Here is a 6,055-nt window from a genome sequence, read left to right as displayed (position 1 = left end):
TCCGCACCAGTCTCACATCACATCTTCACAAAGGGAAAATGGACTTTCAGATTCAGTTTTTTGACAAGCGAAGAGCTTTTAAACAGCATTTGCTGTGTTATAATTCATCACAAATGATCTGGAACCAATCGGATTGTGTTTTGTGTCATTTCATAAGATTCTCTTCAACCAGGTTATAGGGGTTATGAAAAGAAAATTCATATTTTAATACGCTACGTTCATAAAGGTGATACCAGTTCTGTTTTTGTACGTCATTGATATATTTCACTCACAAAAATAAAGCCATCTTGTTTCAATATCTTAACACAGACGAAGCATTTATGCATTAAAAAAGATGCCAGCACATGTTTATCAGAACATCTGGGTAAATCAGGCTTGGAGCAAAAACAAGTGGAACTATTTATTGATTTATTTGTTACGGAATACAACCACAAAACAGAAATATATTAATTATAGAAAGTCTGTTAATAAAAGGCCTTAAAATATGGCCTTACATTATCCCTGAATTTCCATGAAAATATAAGATATTGGATGTCTGATATTTACACATTTCAAAATGCACATATGTCTTAAGAAATGAATGCCGAGGACTCCCACAACCAAATGAGCTGATAAGCAGTATATGAGAAAACCAGAAGTCTTTTGTAGTTCTGCTCTCTGAATTAAGCTCTGGCTTCTGGTCCACTCAACCAGGAATTCATCAATCAATCAGTCACATGTGCTGGATTTCCATTCCCCCAACATCGTTGTTCTGTAGCCTTTATGTCCATGTCCCAGAGAAGGATCACGGTGGGTAGTGAAATACTCCTGGTGTTCAATGTTCACTGTTTTTTCCTCAGAGCCTCCACCTCATCCTATAAATATCAAAATATTAGTTGTACTTGGCATTAAGGTGAGACTAGTATTAAAGTGAGACTATATTTGAATTCTACAGTGTAAAATCAAGCTGGTTGACATTATTCTGAGGTAAATAAATAAATAACTACATCAGTTAAGAAATTATATTGTTAAAAGTAAATTTTTTAAGTTTAACACTGCCAGATATTTGGCTATTTCTAACCTTTATGACAACTGTTATATGCCATTCAGATGTTTGGAGTTCAAACAAGTTGTATTTTTAACTCATTGCTGCTCTCATGAGGATGAAGACGGTAGTTATCACGTTTTTTTTTTTCATGTGCCACTGGCAACTAGATTTAATTTGGAATACAGGATTTAACTATATAACTGAATGAAAAACTGTGATGCAAAAAACAAATCACTGCAATCTACTTATATTTTTTATTTTTTGTATTTTTCCTCTTCTTTCTTTGTTGCTCAAGCAATTGAAATAAAGTTTGCCCTAATTCTATTACACTACTTCGAGTCTTTTGAATAAGTAAAGCCATAAATATGTGATTTGTGTAGTCATTTTTAATATAGTATTTCTGTGAACTCTACAAGTTTGTTTTAGATGCATATCATTGCACATATAATAAAGCGAGACTTTATTATCTGCACGTAATAATCCCCACAGAATAGACTCAAATCTCACCACTTACCTGTAATCTCATTCGTTTTTCCGTCTCATCCTTCAGTTCATCTTTAAGCTCCTTTATGTCTCTCCTGGTCATTAAAGAGGGATATTGCAATAAGAGAAATGTGCGATATGATCATTCAGGTGTGGTAGTTAAGGGTTCATACTCACTCGTGCTGTGCTTTGAGGAGATCCAGTGACATACGGATATCTTTGAGCTCTGTCAGCACAGAGGCCAGTGAAGTGCTCTCCTCCTGAGCCACAGCTTTGCTTTCAGGCGGTGTCTTGGGTGGTGACGTGGTTTTAGCTACCTGCTCTGTCTTGGTGGAAGGTGATGACTGAGGTTCTGTACCCTGTGAGAAAAATACCAGCAGCTGAGCAACTGAGGGGTGAAGAGAGATGTAACTCCCAGGACAAGATAAGAAAATGTTAACAAATACTTTACATGTACACTACTGACAAAAAAAGTGTCAATTAAGACTTCTACATTGCTACAAAAGATTTCAAAGAAAATGCTGTTAATTTGAACTTTCTATTCATTGAATCCTGAAATAAATGTATCATGGTTTCTACAAAAATATTAAGCAGCACTAGTGTGCTTAAAGAAATGTTTCTTGAGCACAAAATACAATAAATTAGAAAAGTTACGTTAAATTGTAATAATATTTCTGTGTATTTACTGTATTTTCATCAATTAAATGCAGCCTTGGTGAGCATAAGAGACTTCTTTCAAAAACATCAAAAATCTTACCGACTTCAAACTTTTGATAGTATATACCAGACATGTAAGGAGATGTTTTATAGACAAATATAATTCCAGAATGTAATATCAATACGTTTCCAACCTTTGGTAACACTTTAAAACAACTTTCATTAATAGGTCCTTAAAACATGATATAATGCTTAACAGATAAATAGTTCATGTACTTTCAAATATCAATATATATATTGTGTATGAATCATGTTTTTTTATATATTTGAAGGCACATGAGCTGATCTGTGAAGCATTATATAATGTAATAATATTATGAATGAAAGTTATTATAAAGAGTTATCCAAACCTCTGGAATATTTTGTGGTAATCCATCTTTCTCTTCTGAAGTTTCATTGTGGTCAATTTCAGCTGGAACCTTTATGAAAAACAGATGTCAATTGCATTATTTGTCAAGACATTCGAATGTATTATCGGTTACTAAATTCATGACTACATGAAAACTAACTTGACTACATCTTTATATTTGTTATATATAAAATCACGATTAATTATTTTAATTGATTGACAGCCCTAATTTTTAATTTCTTAATTTGTATCATCATTCTTCATGCACCACCCTTGGCATGATTTGGCTTGAGTGGCACACCTCAAGTGTGATTAAGTATTTTGACTCATTTTGAGTATTAAACTGAAATCAACTTCAAATCAACCAATCCTCCAATCAACTCAAATCCTGACGCGTGTATGAGTATGTTAGGCTCACTTGTGCGTTAGAGGTGAGGGCTGTTGGTGGTCTTCTCTGTGGAGGTTTGGCTCTGTTGGCTGTGGGATGGCTCAGTTTCTCTGAGGACACATCTACACCGTCAAACTGGTCAGGGGTCTTCTCTTTAACCTCTTTCTGTACTGGCGAAGCTGGGGGCTGTTGTTTAGGTGAGACAGGTTGTGGCTCTTCATTTCTAAGAGGGGGAAATAGGCATTATGCATATTACACACATACAACACATTAAAATACATTTCAGAAACTTCTGAGTACTTAAAACACACAAATACAAAGCAAGCAGGAGCCACAGATTTTCAACATAGTTTCAATTTAATAGCTTTGTTCTCTGCACTGAAATCAAAATAAACATCAGCATCCATAACGTGGTGTCTGTGTTTTAGAGTGCCGTGAGCTTTTTTCAAACAATGCACCACTTTGATTTGTTGTGGAAAATGTAAGATTAACCGTTAATTGGCTGTAATGTCTTAGTTTGTGCATGCATTTCAGTCAGAATGACAGTTCTTTCTGTACGCTCTGCCTGAAGACACAGTCTCACTCAGAAAAACAGGAAACAGGCAGTTTGGTTTGTTTAGTCCCTCAGCAACTCATAAAATTTCCATTGCTCTCTACAAGACAGGCCCAGGCATTCACAGGCCCTTTAGAATAACACGCAATGCTAAATGATCATCTAATGAGGGGGAATTCAGTCCCTTTAGCATAATAAATCTAACCGATGAAAGGAAATTCGTTACTTGGGATGAAAAGCATCACAGAAGGTTGTATGCTCAAAGATGATTTGCTGAGGCGTCACTTACTTTGGTACTAGTTTTATGGGCTTCTCCTTCACTGGTGGTGGTGGAACGGGTGGTTTGTGCAGACCGGGCAACTTAATTTTACCAGGTGGGTCACTTCGAAAGTCTTTAGTGTCCGGTTTGTCACCTGAGCAAAGAGGAGAGAGTGCAAAGACAAGAGATAAATATTATCATAATAGGCAAATTCTTCAGACAGCAGTGCTTTTAAATGAGCTCAAATATCTACTGAAGTAATACATTTTGTACATTTGTAATTTAAACATTTAATAAAAAATTTAGATGTGCATTTACTATATAATTCAATTATCAAGATAGGATGTTACACTTAAGCAAGGATATTTAGAGGTGTGTTCAGAATTATTACGTTTAGTCTCCGTCTTTGTGTTCGTGTCAGAGCTGTTCTGGTCCATCACTGGCATCTGGTTCACTGAGATATAAGAAGATACAAGATTTTGCAGTCAGTATTATGACGTTTGATCTGATAGTGGTGGCTCTATCCATTTGTTTTTTTTCTCTCCATATCTTACAAAACAATTCTTCACCCTTATCAATTTTGCTTCTTTTTGGACTGTTATGTCTTGTCCAAAGAACACCAGAGGAGGCCAGCCTGCACCCTTGAAGCAATTTTTGCTGCCATTCTTTTTCATAATTTGCCCTTTACACATTTTTAGAATAACAGCACAAAATAAACATCACTTTGAAGCATTCTCACAACTACACGGGTTACATATTGGAGGTCTCAGTGGCATGGGAACAGGCAACTTTCCCTGACAAATGAGCAAAAGAGCTGCTGTTTCCTGTGGCTACACAAAAAACTCTCATGGGTTCCCTTAATAAATCCAAATGGGTTCAAGTATTAACAGCCATTAAACTGTCTTGCAGAACAAAAAAAAAAAAGGCCAGATCTCTGTGCTCATTCAGAATTACTCTTGTGGAGTCAAAATCAAACAAGACATTAAAGTCACAATCTAAGATAAAATCAAAGATCTTAGCAAAGCCATAAATATCACATGTAATTATTTTGATTAAACATCCTCTCTCATACAGAACATTGTTTCATCTACCATCAGGACTACTATGACAAGATATTTTCTTTTAAAAGCAAATCTTCAAAAAAAAACTATTAAAAACCACATTCTGAGACGTTTCTAATTCCATGCAGACAAGCGGCATCAACTGCAAACACATCTAGCATGTAGAGAACATGAAAATCCAAGAACTGAAAATATTGAAGAATAAACAGAGTCTATACATACCCTGTGAGTTTTTCAGTATTCCAACAATATAACCCTATATTCATATGAAAGCGTTTATATATAGAGAGCACAGTGGTGCTCCACTTTGCCCTTGCCTTTCTCTAGAGTCTGCTCACATGACATCTCTTCATGGCCTACGACTTCCTGTCACAGCCCCACACTGCTGCATCAGTGTTTCTTAGAGCGGTTTGTGGTAATGAATGTGATGTGTGTGAAGTCAGATTTAAAACTTAAGTAATGAACAGAGATTCTTGCACCACATTTCCAGGCTTTTAACGCCACTTTAATACTGTTACAGATTACATTCCGCAGCAAACAAAATATGATCAGCCTGAGGGGAAATAGAGTCTCATGCTCGAGTGCAAAACAAAACATGATATGAGCAAAAAGCCTACTTCCTGTCCTAGAAATGACAGTTGTCATTAACAGGTGCAGAAACTGTATTTTACAGCTTGTAGTTTCCATCAGAGAATTTTTGTGAACTACCAAACATAAGCTAATATTAAACGAACATGCTGCAAAGTTGTTAATTCCTCAGAAAAGTCAGGCTGATTGAAAAAATATAATATAGTTTAATAATAAGGGTTGAGCACTGTATAAAGTTAATAGAATGTTCATAAAATGTTTATATTCTTTGTAAAAGGGAAAAAACCTAAGCTATTTAATTGTCTTTATTTTTGCATTATGTGAAAATAATAATAATAAAGACATTATATATATTATATATATTATATAAGTAAAGAAATGGCACAATTTTCCTCTAGATAAAAAAAAAAATCTTAGCAGTGTCTAATGTCTAATAAAGGTTGTGTTTCTTATTTCAAGAACATTATTGAAAGAGTCATATAAGAGTCATTATTTTATATGATGAATTCCAGCTTAACTGTTATGTATTCATGTGGTATTTATTCATGTCTTTTGATGAACTATATACTTATTTGAAGAGGACATCTGAGTTCTACGGAGCCCGGGAAAACACCTGTAGGAGAAAAAAAA

The 6,055-nt window shown here is 35.0% G+C and overlaps 1 pseudogene; it reads right to left on the bottom strand.

Moving 5' to 3' along the window:
- Nucleotides 1-250: 250 nt before the first annotated feature.
- LOC107704981 (SH3 domain-containing kinase-binding protein 1-like) overlaps nucleotides 251-6,055 on the bottom strand; it is a 15,881-nt pseudogene continuing 10,076 nt past the window's right edge.

Source organism: Sinocyclocheilus anshuiensis, unplaced genomic scaffold (genome assembly GCF_001515605.1).
Source record: "Sinocyclocheilus anshuiensis isolate Anshui unplaced genomic scaffold, SAMN03320099.WGS_v1.1 scaffold702, whole genome shotgun sequence".
Lineage (NCBI taxonomy): Eukaryota > Metazoa > Chordata > Actinopteri > Cypriniformes > Cyprinidae > Sinocyclocheilus > Sinocyclocheilus anshuiensis.
Note: the sequence above shows the minus strand (reverse complement) of the source record. Positions and strands in the feature narration are given on the sequence as shown.